The sequence below is a fragment of the Mirounga leonina genome, unplaced genomic scaffold (assembly GCF_011800145.1).
Source record: "Mirounga leonina isolate KUSES-001 unplaced genomic scaffold, KU_Mleo_1.0 Mir_129, whole genome shotgun sequence".
NCBI classification, from domain to species: domain Eukaryota; kingdom Metazoa; phylum Chordata; class Mammalia; order Carnivora; family Phocidae; genus Mirounga; species Mirounga leonina.
The window spans coordinates 24,785,523-24,801,359 of record NW_023270323.1 but is presented as its reverse complement, the minus strand read 5'-3'; the positions used below and the strand labels follow the sequence as shown (position 1 = coordinate 24,801,359).

At 37.6% G+C, this 15,837-nt stretch overlaps 1 protein-coding gene and 1 pseudogene across 5 annotated transcripts in view; one reads left to right on the top strand and one right to left on the bottom strand.

Moving 5' to 3' along the window:
* Positions 1-15,837, top strand: part of SLC4A4 (solute carrier family 4 member 4) — a 351,065-nt gene that overhangs the window by 123,026 nt on the left and 212,202 nt on the right. The gene's annotated exons all lie outside the window — the stretch shown is intronic.
* LOC118010731 lies at positions 12,840-13,410 on the bottom strand (annotated as a pseudogene).

The following is a 15,837-nucleotide window of genomic DNA, read 5'->3' as shown; positions in this document are numbered from 1 at the left end:
GAGCCCAAGGCAGACACTTAATGACTGAGCCCCCCAGGTGCCCCTAATCTTCTAAGATTTTATGAGGGTGTGTATGCACTGTTGATTGATTTTATTCTTATTTTTCAGTATACACCCATCATGGAAGCTTAGGACCATACAAACCCTAGGGTAGTTTTATTCCTGGAATGAATGTTTTTAAAAAAATATGTTTTGAAAGTTGTTTGATGAGCTTGAAGAAAATAATTTTCCAAACAGTCGCATCCATTTTACACAAAACTCTGCTTGTCTCTGTATGCATGTCCTCCGACTCTTAAAAATATCTGTAACCTCCAAAGTTAAAACTGACAAGTTTATAGGCTAAGTTGTTTGAGCTCTGGAATGGATTTAGACAGCTCTTAAAGCCATTTATAATCAGAGGAAAATAAATTAAAAGGAATAGAATGGATGGCTTGTTGAAAAGTAAAGGAATAATAGCTCAATCCCAGGCTTAGTGTAGGAAAATTTTAACACTCATTGGAAGGCATTTGATAATATATAGTGCTTGGTAACTTTACAGAAAAAAAGAAACATTGTTATCAAGATTTTAACATCTCTCACTTTCAAAGAGTTCAAGTCAACTGCCAGATATGTTTTTGAGATGCAGAGCATGGGTTTGTTTTTTTTTTTAAAGATTTTATTTATTTATGGGGCGCCTGGGTGGCTCAGTTGGTTAAGCCACTGCCTTTGGCTCAGGTCATGATCCTGGAGTCCCGGGATCGAGTCCCGCATCGGGCTCCCTGCTCGGCGGGGAGCCTCCTTCTCCCTCTCACCCAACCCCCCTCTCATGTGCTTTCTCTCTCTCATTCTCTCTTTCTCAAATAAATAAATAAAATCTTTTAAAAAAAATTTATTTATTTATTTATTTGACAGAGAGAGTCACAGCGAGAGAGGGAACACAAGCAGGGGGAGTGGGGGAGGGAGAAGCAGGCTTCCCACTGAGCAGGGAGCCCTGTGTGGGGCTCGATCCCAGGACCCTGAGATCATGACCTGAGCCAAAGGCAGATGGTTAACTTACTGAGCCACCCAGGCGCCCCACAGAAGTCTTTCTTAAAAGAGATTAATATATGTTCCTGGTAGGTGCTATTTACTGATGGATGTCCTTATTAAGTCATATTTCCAATCAAGTGCCCCAAACTAATGTGAATAATACAGTTTAAACCACTTGGCCACAAAAAATAGAAAGCAAGCTGAAGACCCCTCAGTAAACCCCATCTCAGTAACTATCTTTTGAAGGAGCTTGCAAGTGGTCAGTTGACAGAAGAAGAATGGAACCTTGTGATATTGGAGGATAGAAGTAGAAATTTTGGAGGAAAAGACTGCAGTAGTTGTATAGCCCTGTTTGCTTATATGTGATTATATCCCAAATAAGATTGTAAGTCAACTGATTGTTCTCAAAGTCTTTGATCATTTGAAATAGGACTAGATTCAAGGTAGGAAAGAAACTCACTTCTGAAGTGAGCTTGATTTCAGCATGTGAAGGATGCATTTTTTTTGACTCAACTCAGAACATTCCAGTTTCAGAGGCAAATTAACCAATTGTCATTCATGGTGTGACTTACCAAACAAACATTTCAGAAATATTTTAATTGTTGTTGATGCTTCTGAAATGAATCCTTATGCATAACCATCTATATGACTTGGATGAAACACTCTGTAGGAGAAAATTTAGTATCAATTGATTTAATATCCAAATAAGGAAATTTTTAATGTTCAGGACTATTTTATATTAGTGGCCAGGAAAAAAATAATTAGGAATTGACTTTCAGAATCCTTTTTAGGGGATTGATTTAGCTGAGATCACAAGTAACTACATGGTGGCATTTTTGGATGTGTTTTAAAGTAGGATCAGATTAATATAACATTATAAGAACTGGGCATTAGCCAGATTTTTTTTTTTTTTGAGTATACAAGGCAGAAGTTCAGAGTTTATTTAATAACTATAATTTATTTTTATGTAAACCAACAATGGAATCTGTAAAAATATTTGGGCTCTTGTTTTGAAAAACTAAGACTTTTTTTAGAAACCTGGTTAAGGACTGATTTACACGTTTTATTTTAACACGAATTTTGTTCGACTGTAATAGAGAATCGTACTTCCTAAAATCTGTCTTGGGCAAGAGTAGAGACTGGGTGAGCATATCTTAGGGTCCAGCAGTCTTAACGTGTGCATATTTTGCATGCAGCTCAGAGATAACCAGTGTTGTTAAATATTTATTGGGTTTCTCTTGGGTTGCTGATTGTGTATTTGTTTTGAAGACAGACACTACTTGAAGAGACAAAGTAGATGGTTGTCAGTAGGACTGTACATAAAATTCTCACATTCACTGCAGTCAGTCACCCTTGGACATAGCTTAGTTCTTTTCACCACATATTCTTTTTATCTGTGAACCATCGTGCATGCCTTTCCCTCTCTGTCTTTGGAAATCCCCATCCTTATTCACATGCTTTTTGCTTCTTTCAGTGAAGTCTTAATCATCTTAAGTATTTAGTGCTGACTTAGGTCTCTGGAGTTGGTTCTGTGCCTTTACCAACTTTGGGTCACTTGCTGAGGTTTATTTCTGTTGCCACGGTTGATTGAAAAAGGAAGAGTAAATATCCTCATTCATCTTTGCAACTCCTTTATGTAGCTGGTATCTAAATACTCTTAGTGAGTGCTTACTACACATCTTTGACTAAATAATAGGGGAAATAAAGGGTGAGAATATTGCTAAGGATTGTTTTTTTTTCCCCTCCCCAAAATGCCAAATGCAGCTTTTTCAGTCTTTGCTTTTGAAAATTTGCTGGTACTCTTTCTCAAAGGAAAGATGAGATCAAAAGTGACAGAATGAATAGTACATTAGTAGGTCATTTAATGTAATAGCACCGTCTCATATTTCTGAATAGATTTTTCTAAGCCAGAAGAGCAGAATTCAGTTCCACCATCCATGGATGTGCCTTGTAATCTCTTCATTCTTCTGGTTGTTATTATACATCAGCCAGATGAGGAAGCTGAGTCAGAGGGTAAAGGGGGATTTGCTCAGATGGAACTGGAGCTGAGCACAGGATCTGGGTCTTATAATCCTGAATCCATGACTCCACCCATGATTATTGTTTATTGAGGGTCATGTTGTCTTGAGAAGTAAATTCCCTGTGCTATCACTGGACAGGAGAGCACGTACAGAGCCCCATCTGAACAATGACTGCTCCAAAGGCTATAAAGATCCGTTTCTCCTGAAGTTGTGAGAACCAGCTGCTGAAGACATTTCACTGATCAAATTGAGGGAGTATGCAAACATAATAGCAAAGGCTTAGAGGGTCTTTAGTATCTTATATGAGTCCTTTCTAAAATTCATTGAGAACACTTCCCCATCATGCCCCCAAACAACCCTCCCTCTTTAGTTCATTTTCACATCATTAGACAACTTTAGTATTTATATTTAATATTTGCCTTCACCTTTAGGACCTACTGACTTGGTAACTTGACCTTGATTCTTCCTTCTGATCCCTTTAGGTTTGCTGTTTGTATTTGCTGGTTTTGGCATGTGTACTTTGACTTTTCTTGCTTTTCAGGCCCAGAGCACCTTCTCTTGCCTTAGTAGGAGTTCCCTGTCTCATTCTTTATATCCCTCTGTATCTGAATTCCAGTGATCCCAGTTTGCTAGTGGCTTTTTCCCACATAAGTAAGGCAGCAGAGGGATTTGGGCAGTTTTTAGGTGAATGCCTAATCTCTGCTTTAGAAGGATACTAAAGCATTTAATGAGCATAATTCTAGGAAAGACAGATTTGAGCTTATGTTGTTCTTAAAAAGTGTGATAAATCGACAAATGTTATTTCTAAACCAGCTTAAATTAATTTGTGATTGATTGAAAGAAGGAGTGGTCTAGGAAGGCAAAGGAACTCTAAGTTTTATGATTGATATTTAATTAATTGGAAATTCTGCATCCAATTAAGGAATAGGCATGCCTTACACATCACCACAAGCTTTAGAAGTGACTAAATTCTCTGCCTGTCCTTTATAAACAGGAAGCTGTTAATAATAAATCTCTTTTGAAGTGACACTCATTTACTTCCCCCGATAACTGAGGTTATCTCCAGATGACTCAAAGTGTTATGTATAGGTTCTTTATGGAAGGGATTAAGAAATGTTGGATGGGAAAATTATAGCAAAAACGTACTGTGTTGAAAAGGGCGATTCCTTTACTTTTATTGATATTACTCTGTGAAGTACAGAGATTGTTCATAGCACACCTTCATAGGAGACAAGAGTCCCTAGCCAGCCCATATACACACTCTCATCTGTTTGTCATCAGATAGCTTTGTGTAGTATAGCTATGTGGATAACTTAAAAGGAAGTTTATTGATATGACAAATGGTGCTCCTCTATTCTAAAAGAGTTCTAAAAACTAAGCTGATTCCATTTTATTATTTATTGAAGATGATTTAGCGAATTCCTATTGATATTTTGGGAAAGTGCTTAATGAAACAGCATGAAAACTTAGTTGTTTATATTAATTAGGCTCTTGTCATTCATATTGCATTTTTGAAGGAGTTGAACTCAGGTTTTACAAGTGGTCTTTGAGATTCTGGTGTGATTTTGAGGTCATTGCTGGCCGGTGGACATGTGTTGCTTGTTGGCTTCCCTGCTATAGTCTTTTGGGAAGATAAGACAAGGTAAATGAAGAATTATGTTGTCTGAAAACACTGAAACTAGAAATGCCAAGTGGATAGTGTTGGAGGACCTGTTAAATAATTTTTTCTTCACTGAAAATGTAATTAAGAGAGGTTGGGGCTCACTGCCACTAATTTTGGATCCTCTACTCAGAGCAGACTTAAATAAGGTAGAAAAGCTTATTGTAGGAGCTTATGGACATTTCTGTATTATGTTCAGAGTTTTATCAAAATCTTTTGAGCACTGATGTATCTATGGGAAATGAGACCATTTTTTCTTTAGAAAGAACCAGCACCTATATAATGTTTCCTTGATTTGTGCATTCCCCCCTCCCCTTTTGAAATGGAGTTATATATATATGTGTGTATATACATATATATGTATATACACACATATATATATAAAGATTTTATTTATTTATTTGACAGAGAGAGAGCAGGAACACAAGCAGGGGGAGTGGCAGGCAGAGGGAGAGGGAGAAACACTTCCCGCTGAGCAGGGAGCCTGATGAGGGGCTCGATCCCAGGACCCTGGGATCATGACCTGAGCCAAAGGCAGACGCTTAACCGACTTTGCCACCCAGGTGTCCCGAAATGGGATTATATTTTGCGTCACATTTTCTCATTATTGCTATCCAGGAAGGATGGATAGAATTTTGGCAATGGGGGGATAAAGTCAGACTTTCTAAAGATTCTTTAAGGCTTGGTGTCTTTATATTCTGACGCATTTTGAAAGAGAGTGTGCAGGAGGGAGGATGTCTTCTTTGCTCGTGGAGGCATCTAATGGCAGCATTAGTATGGTGGTTGTGACACTAATTTTGGAACAATAAATTTAGCTACTTTGTATAGAAAGTAGTTGCACTTGAGCAAGCCTGTAGAGTTCATTTTGGGAATCCTGAAGATTTCCTAATGTTGATGAAAATTAGGTCTGACTTTAGAAACCTCAGGGTATAAATTGTGCTGATAATTGTTCTGAGTTGAACCTGGAGAAACTGCTGATGTGTTCACTCTTAAGCAGAGTGATTCATCATATAAACCTTTTCATGGACAGCTCTGGCAGAACAAAGAGAAGTGAAGTAGGGAGTAAAGAAATGAAAGGAAAATGGAGATGAGAGTTGTGACATGCATTAGGAACTTAGAGGTCTTTTAGGAAGAGGTTGCTGGGTAGTCCTATTCTTTGCCATCTTAATTAATGGTTAAGTTCCTATTTCCAGAAAGCATCTTAACTTTCCATGCTACCTACATGAAGCCCCTCCCCACTGTCCCCATTCTTCTGTACCCATGGGATTATCTTTAGATATGTGTGGCTTCTCAGTCTGCTAGCTTTCAGAACCATGGCCACTCCTGTTACATGGTTCAGAATTGGCTGTTAGAGGCCCTAGGCAGCAATAAAGGCAGTGCTGGAGGGCTTTGTTTGTTTTGGACATTGGTTAGAAAGATAATCGAGATTCTGCAGTTTCAACTATTGTAAGGAAGTGTTTGGCACTAATTTGACATGCCTATCCTCAAGTTAGCAATTAAAGATACCTTAATTGGTTTATTTTTCTTATAATAATGACATTAATGTTAATTTTAGAAAATTTGTCAATTTCTATAATTCCATCGTTTAGGGATAATAATTGTTAACATTTGGCATGTCCTTCTGGTGTTTTTTCTGTATGTACTATGTAAATCAGTAAGCCTTTGGGTTGAGAGTGCTAGAAGCCCAATTATAACTGGATTAAATAGGCAAGAATTTATTGGTTGACTGAAGGAAAGTCTGGGTATAGCCAGCTCTTTGGGGAAAGTGATTTGATCTGAACAAAAGATTAGAAAAAATCTAAAGGCAAGAACCAGAAGTTAATTCTTACTCAGATACGTAAGGCATTAGGTAACTTGTAAGTTTAATACCCTGGTAGTTAAATGTGAGTAGATGGACATGGTCCTAGGAATTCCTCTTCCTTGCTTGAGTCCTTACTTTTCTTCTGGAAATTTCCTCATATCTGGTGGGAGTCAAAAGACATAATTTAGGACTTAAGCAGGGATTGAATAACACTTTGAACTCTGTACTGACTTACCAAATCCACATTGTCTGTCTGTCATGGTATTTCATCCAGATTTCTTGATCACCTGCCCCCCCCCCCTTTTTTTTTTTACCACTGTGTTGATTTGGCATCTCAGGGATTGAGTCCTTGGGAACTTTGGGAGCTTTGGGAGCTGAATTCCTTGGCAGGGTATTGACATTGCCACACTGTGCCCTGGTGACTGTCTATAATGTAGTACCTTCCCAGGTGCTTTTGCAGACAGAGGTCATCAACAGTGGGGCTGGAGCCGCAAGGATGAATATGTGTGAAATATCCCTTGGAGACCCAACAGACACTTAGCAGTTGGATTTATTAGTGGGCATGCAAGTCTTGTGGTATGTAACTGGAGAAGACTCAGGGAAATTGGTTATTACTGTTTCTCTGAGCCCATCTTCCCCGCAAAGACTTATGAATACCATGCACACCTGGGTTAAATGAAATAGGGCAAATGATAGTAAAGTCAAGTCCAGAAAAAAGTCAAGAAGTTGAGTTTCACCATTAGGTAGTTTAGTTATTGTATTAATCCGCGAGGGCTGCCATAACAAAATATGGCATATCCTGGGTGGCTTAAACAATAGGAATTTATTTCTCACAATTCTGGAGGCTGAGAAGTCCAAGATCAAGGTGCCAGGTGATTTGGTTCCCTGATCAGTGCCCTGGCTTGCAGGTGGAAGCCCTCTCATTGTGTCTTCACATGGTGGAGAGAAAGAGGAAGCAAGGTCTCTGGTATTTCTTCTTATAAGGGCACTAATCCTATCATGAGGGCCCCACCCTCATGACCTCATCTAAACCTAATTACCTCCCAAAGCCCCATCTCCAGATACTATCACAATGGGGGTTAGGATTTTGGTATATAAATTTTGGGGTACACAGTTCAGTCCATAACAGTGACTTGGTTTTAGGTCACTACTGAGGATGCTAAAACCCAAAATGACGATTGGAATTTTATGTCTTTCTGGTAGAGATTCTTGAAATATTGAAATAATATTGATAATATAATTAATATAATTGGAATAATTAATAAAAGACTTGGCAGACCAAAGTCTGGAATTTCATAGATAAAATAAATTTATTTGACTGCTAAGACCATCACTGAGACTACTTCTTTGGAAATGGCTTCGCAGCATTTAAAAAACACATATTAACACTGACAGGGAGCTTGTTTTAATTTTTTCAACTCACTATGTTGGCAGAAATTATAAAGGAGCAAGACAGAATAAGTTGGGGAATGTAAGGGCTACCACCTTTTTGTTCTAAAGAATTTTGAATATCTTATAGATACTACTTGGATCCTGATAACATTTTTGTAATGTAAACTCTAGGTAAATTATTTTTCTGATTATTTTGAAGAAGAAAGGCTAAGGACACAGATATTTTCCAAAAATGTCTCAGCAAACTCTGGTTCTTCTCACCTTTTGCTAGCTGAAATTGAACTTACTCTGCTTCTAAGTAAGATAGTTTGGTAGTATTCTGAAATCCAGCCTCCTAGCACTGTTGACTTTCTATAGCTGAATAATAATGTCATGGCATATTAAGGAAAATTGTGATAATTGACAGCTTTTAATGTGTGGGGGCTTATTAATACATGGATACCTAAGTATTTAAAAAATTATCCATCTTAATGAATGCTATTTGGCTGTTTCAATTTCTTAGCTAATTGAACAGAAAAAATAACCATCTAATTTACCTGTCTAGAGCTTGCCAGCATGTAAGTCAATAGTCATTTTCTGGATTTATTGAGGTAGAGGTAGGTTGAGGCATGGATAAAGTCTAGATGCGTTGTATAGAACACTCCAAGAAAACCTGGATTCTATAAAAACAGATTCTTTGATACATTTAATTTGAAGAGGATAATTTGTGGATGACTACTACGAGTTACTTCTACTCTAGCCCATTAAAATAGAATCACAAACATGTATATATCAGGACTCTTTTGGTTGCAAGTGACAAAAAAAATTGTCTTAGATTACTTTAAGTTAAAAGGGAATTGTCATATATGATTGAGAAGTATCTGACTTCAGGCATGGCTGGATCTAGGTGCTCAAATAATGGCATCAGGAACCTGTCTCTGCCTTGGTTCTGAGTTCTTCCATGTTTACTTTACTCTCACACACTCTTCCCTTTGAGTTGCAAGATGCCATCTGCACTCAAAGCTTTTATTACCTTCTTAGCACCTTAGCATAAAGTGAAAATTTATTTTCTGGAAGTTCCAACAAAAGACTGACACTTATTTACTCTGATTGGCCTGGATTAGGTAAAGTATCCTCTCAAAAATTAATTGTTGTGGCCAAGATTTGTGATATTCTCATTCTCCAGACCTGGGTCATAGGGAATGATTCATTCTCATTGAACTTCTAAGTATAAAAATGGTTCTGCAAAGGAAAGTGGGATGCTGTTATCAGAAAATAGAATAGGGGTGTTGAGTAGGCAAGAGTAACAGCCACTACAATGCATGTGTATGTTTTAAAGATTTATATATATGTAACTTTATTTGGCGATTTCTCATTTCTTACAGTTATGAGTGTGAAATTGAAGTTTGATGATTTTTATATATACATTTAAGTATTTTTTAGAGTACTACAGTGGTCTAATAATTAGATAAATTGTGGAAGTTTTAGCAACTGTAGTGTTGATTTACAGACATTTAACTCAGCATGGAGAGAAATGAATACTTAAAATGTAAACCAGTTGGTGATAGCACATTGATAAGTTAAAGAAATATTTATTTATTTTTTTATTTTTAAAAAAGATTTATTTATTCGAGAGAGGTGGGGAGGGGCAGAGGAAGAGGGAGAGAGAGACTGTCAAGCAGACTCCCTGCTGAGAACAGAGCCCAACGGGCGACTTGATCCCACAGCTCTGAGATCATGACCTGAGCTGAAATCAAGAGTTGGACACTTAACTGACTTAGCCACCCAGGTGCCCTAGTTATTTCTTTTTATACTTTGGTTTGAGAGCTAAGACTTTACCAGATGGTGAATTTTGCCAAGGAGAAAACACAAAATCTGTAAGTATTCGTTTCACCCACAGAAGGGAATTTGCATGTAAACTTGTCATGCTCAGTATGAATTGTTCATTATGATCATTATTTCTATTAAAAAAAATTTTTTTTGGTAGCCTGTAGGGTGGCCACAGTGGGATGTTTTCCAGACCAAAAACAAAAGGCACATTCACAAATTGCCTTTTGGTGGATAATGAACCAAATGTTCAGTTAATTTACTTTAGGACTATTTCATATGCCATTATGATTTCTGCCTCTCCTGAAATCCAGTACATTAACTGTCTGCATCGTTCATATGGCTCTTTTTTTTTTTTTTTTTTTTTTTTTTAATGAGATCATCTTTTGGAGAGTGGTGGCTAAAAAATGGGCTTGGAAATAACACAAGCAGGTTAGAGGTTATATCACTTACTAGTTGTGTGATCTTGGGGAAGTCCTTTAGTCTCTTAAATACTCAGTTTCCCTGTCTGTAATATGAGTAATACAAGAGATTGATAACAGTAGATATTTCATATTTTTGTATAAAACAAATAATATAATAAGTGAAGGGCACTGAACACAGTGCCTGGTACAGCGTAACCACTCAAAAACATTAGTAATTGCACATTCCGTTTTTATTGATAGAATTTTTCCCATTGTCCCTTGAGGACAAGGACCTTATCTTAAAAATATTTTGTGTACTTTCAACAAGTAACATAGTGATTCACACACTAAAAACTAATAAGTATTAATTAAGTAATCAAAATGAGAACGTAGAACTATACTTCAAGCATTGCTAAGCCTCTGGGAAGCAGAGGAAAGAAGCAAAGAAAGATTTTTTGTGAGACACTGGGGCAGAATATATATTATGTATTTTTCCATTCATTTTCTTACTCATTCTTTTATCCATTCTTTTTTGTGTAACTTCACTGTGCACAAGGTAGGCACCAAGAATAGTTTAGGTAAGTGAAGAACCAGGTGGTTGGCTTAGTAAAGATGTAAAGACAAAGTACAGCAATGGAAAGAAAACCCACAAAGTAGTGGATATTAAATGTCTTTTTTTTTTCTATTTTTTTTTAAGATTTTATTTATTTATTTTAAAATTTTATTTTATTAGGATATTAAATGTCTTAATAGAAATGCAGATTAAATGTTGTGGTCCCTCAGGGTAGGAAGAGATTGCATCTAACAGAGGAAAATAGCTTACTTGAAGTGTACATTCTTTTATTTGTGGCTTACTCAATAGGAAATGGTGACTGTATTTTGGTCACTGTGCAGCTAATCCAAAGATGGATTTTTTTTTTTAAAGATTTTATTTATTTGACAGAGAGAGACACAGTGAGAGAGGGAACACAAGCAGAGGGAGTGGGAGAGGGAGAAGCAGGCTTCCTGCCGAGCAGGGAGCCCCATGTGGGGCTCGATTCCAGGACCCTGAGATCATGACCTGAGCCTGAAGGCAGACGCTTAATGACTGAGCCACCCAGGCGCCCCCAAAGATGGATTAAGGGGAAGGATGGAATAAGGACAGTTTGCAAACTTAGATATTTTCCATTTCAGAGCTCTTAATGTAAGCTTCCTTTTGCCTGTGGTTATGTTTTTGTGTACTTGAAGATGTCCAAGGTTTATTCATCCGCATCTAATTCATTCATTTAATATTTCAAGGGACGATTAAGTGCATAGTACTGTGTTGGTCTTTAAGGAAAATACATAGACAGACCCTGTCCTCCAGAAGCTTGGTGATTAGTTGGAGAGAGGTCACATCACCAAAGGTTAGATAATAATGACGAGGCTATATATTTGCTGGTGCCTAAATGATAATTCATACAAAGTATTGTTATAGTTTGAATATAGGAGAGATTCACATTTCTGTGAATGGTTAATACAGGTTATTGGAAAAGATAGAATTTTCAGCTGGGCCTTGGAAATTGAGTCAGAGTTAGAAAGGAGAGAAAAGACTATATCAGATAGGAAAGATGAAAAAAGATCTGAAGATGAGCAAGTCTGTTCTCTAATTCCTTCCTTCCTTCCTCCCTCCCTCCCTCCCTCCGTCCCTCCCTCCCTCCCTTCTTCCTTCCTCCAATTAATTGTTTCTTTATTGATTGACATTTGGCTGCTTCCAAGTTTAAAAATAATGGTGCCACAGATACTCTTGGGTCCATCTCTTTGTTCCAGATTAATTTCTAGAAGTGGAAGATCTGGGTCCAAACCCAGAATATTTTGATTTTTAATTGATATTGCTAACTTACACTTTAAAAAGGTTGTATCAACTAACAAGGCAGAAAATGCTATTTCTTTGGATACCTAACAATTCAAATCTTTGCTAACATGATGGGTAAAACATGTTTTAATTTTAATTTTTAAGTTTGTGAAGTTTGCTTTCTAACTTACTAATTTTGGTTTCTGGCATTATCCATTTTCAATTCATTACCTCTTTGAATTTTTAATTTTAGCCATATGCTTGTTATTAGATTACTCTTTTGTAAAGAGCAGCCTATATTTCTATCATTGACCATCCCATGGGATCTCACCAAATATCAGAAGTTGAGTTTTTAGAGGTCTCAGACCTTCTCTTTTATAACCTTCAAAAGGATAGTCTCCTGCCTGCTTCTTTACTATCCACATGGAATGTACTAGAGTTCTCAACTTACTGATTTCCTATCTGAGTGAACAGAACTTTTTTTTTTTTCAGAAGTATGATATGCATAGAGTAATTCATAGTCCCCATTTTGATCAAATTTTCTTTTAATATCTGAGTTCTAGCTCTTCTGTGTATAATTTATTTCTGATATTTGGACAAATCTAGCTAGCTCCTATCTCTCTATAAGCCCTGGTTTCAACTCATGATACCAGGGGATTCTCCCACTTTGGTGTTTTGGTAGATATGTAGGTGACAGGTAGACAGGCAGGTGATTGTCCTTGATTGGCATTCAGATAGTGATAGCAAGAAATGTTTCACAAATGATATCTGGTATAATCTAGTTAAGATGAATCTTAATTATAGTCTAGTTAAGATTAAGATTAATAAACACATTGCTTAGAAATAGTTACGCTTTGATCTAAAGTCAACAAAAGTCTTTTTTCCTAACATTAAAATATATAATTAGAGGGCAAGGGGAACAACTTGAAATAAATCAGAAAACACCTTCACATGAATCATTCTTTTTATATACTTCAAATTTCTACTTAATGCCTTTTTCCTCCTGGACACCAGAAAGAACACTTGGGTATTCTGGAAGAAGCTTGTATTTCCCCAAATCAATTTCTGTAAAAAATGTGTTACTTTCAAAGAGTTTGAGATGGCTTGGCTTGTTCGTGGCTTCCTTATAAACAGAACTGCCTCCCACTATCCAAACCATGTCCACTTTCTTTGTTAATTCTGGTTATTATGTATATCCGTGGTTATGTTTTTGTGTACTTGAAGAGTTAATAAGTTTTAAGGCATCATGCAGACTTTTGGCTAGAAAATGAGCGCCTTGTGGAGGTTCCTTGATTCTCTCCTGAGAACTAAGTTAATTCTGTCCTCTAAAGGTCAGTTCTTCTAGGGAAGAGAGAGTCATGTCCTCCTACCCATAATCACAAAATTCTATTTACAAAATTATAATTACAAAATTCTGTTCTGGTCATTCTTGGGAAATACCTGAATTCATTCCTGGATGGGGGCCAGGGTAGGTTTCTGTTCTTGCCTATGCCCACGTTCTGGGACAGAGTTTAGCAGATGAACTGTGATAGCAGCAGTGAACACCTCTGAGCTTGCTTGTGACACTGGGGTTCCTGGCTGAGCTTGGTGCAAAATCGAGCAGGTATGTTCTTCTGTCACCAACATTTCTGAGTTGTTGTGGGAGATGGGTTGGATGCAGAGATTGGGGCCAAAGTGACATGACAGGCACACTGAGAGTTGACTCTAGCCAGGTAGGTGTCATTGGAGAGGTGTCCTCTCACACACCATCTTTGATTGGTGGATAGTGACTGCTCTGAGGTCAAGTTTAGTCTCAGCAGGAATGGATGTGATGTATGCTGTGGGTGCTGGTGGTGGGAGTGGGAATGGCAGCATTCCTGCCACATGTTTGCCTTCCTTCTTGTCAGCACTGGGGATTTGGGGGCACTGGGTCTATTGCAGATTATGACATTGTCACCCTGCAGGTGGATGCTGGTCATAGATAACCACACTTATGTACGGCCCTCCAAGAAATTCTACAGCTACTCCGGGGGGAAAAAACCCCCAAGCCCCCCCCAAAACCCCCAAAACACATTCTAACCAGAGGGCAGAATTAAAGAAAAAAATCAAGGCAGATTAGAGGCATTAACTTGGCTTTGATCTACAGGCCTTCTGTTCTGACAAAGGTGATTGGATTAATTTGACAGTTTTTCTCTCTCCCTCATTTCCTGCTTCCCTGTCACCCTCTCTCATTTTTCTCCAGGTTCTCTCTTATGATGAAACTAGGTTATTTATTACTTAGAATCATAATCTATTCATCTGTAATGTAAGTTGATTTTCTGATGTTTTCTCCCCCAGGTATTAAAGTGAGACTAAAGAGGTTTCATTATTTTCCCCTGTTCTGTTATTGGCTGTTTCCCAGAAAGGTACACCTTTATATTCTCATTACCAAAGCTACTGAATTCACTGAAGTAACACATGCAGAACTTTTGGCTTTTTTCTTTCCTACCTTATGTATTTTCAACATACAAAGGGCTCTCAGGGCCAATATCCGTGAGCACTTTCTTATTTAGAAGCTAGGCAGGTTTTGCTAGTAAGGGCTGGCAGTTTTTAAACGAATTTAAACCTTGTATTTTAGCTATGATAATTGATCATCATCACCCTATTTTTCATGTGAGGAACTTAAGACACAGAGAGGTTAATTAACTTGTGTCAGGTCACACAACATATAAGTAGCAGAGTTTGGATTCACACCTAGGCAGTTGGGTTCCAGAGTTCTATATGCTTAATTTCAGTGCAGTGCTGTGTCTTCTATTTAGCTCATTTCCCTTTTGATCAAAATTTACAGGGGAAAAAAAATTCCTGACATCCTTCATTAGGGAGACTCTCTGCATATCTTTGTGTTAAGAATGACATTAGAAATTGGGAAGGGTATTTGCTGGCTACAGAGGCTGCCCCTCCCACAGGTCTATATTTACAGTACAATTGCTGTGGCCTCTTACTTCTAATTCTGGGGAAGCTTAGTGGAGCAACTAAGGAAAGAAACTTACTAGAGTATCGAGCTAGTTTATGACACAGGATTTTGGAACTTTATTCCCAAGGGTTTGTTACACGGGTTACTCAGAAGCTGTATTTAATATGCATTAGACAACTTACACATGAGACCCAGAGAGTCAGAACCGGGGGTAATGTCGCAACCCTCTTCCATTCTATTATGTGGAAGCCACAGCTGCCTCTCTGCCAAGCAGAGTTGTGTTTTCCTAACTGGAGGCTGCTGGATCTCAGGGTAATGCTCCACGGATCAGAGCTGAGCAGAGATGTATACTGTGCTCTGCAGGAGAGTCTCTTTTCTAAGGAGGGGAAAGGTTTATTCATCTCAGTTAGAGGTGGGGACTAACTCATATCACAATTTCAGAAATGGACAAAAAATTGATTCTCTGTAGACTTTTCCCTTCTAAAAGCTAGTTCTACCTCAGGGAGCATTGATGTTGAATGTTGATGAAAAGTCCATCAAATCTGTGACTGTTCAGTGTCGGAACCACTCAGATAAATAACCACATTTGAAGTAGTGTGAACACTCTGCTCCTGGAAATCATAGCCACATTCCAAATTCTGCCCGTTATTTCTTACCCTCCCATCATTTCCTTCATGACTTCCATGATTCTCTAAAGTAATGACACTTTCCACTTCTTGACTGGAAAGGCATTGCAAGTGTTCTTACACAAAAGTTCTGGAACTTTAGGTTTTTTTCTCCCAGAGATGTTAAGAAATTTCAAAGTCATTTTTTTTCTAATTACAGAAATTAAACATCCTGTATCCTATATTAATATATATTCAATTATCTTATTTGAATGTTATATAAACATGGAATAGTTTGCAGATATTTTTGTTGGTTTATGTACCAATTTATTCATTTAACCAATTAATTATTCACTAACCAAACAACTGGGTAATGTTTGTTGCCCCTCCTAGCA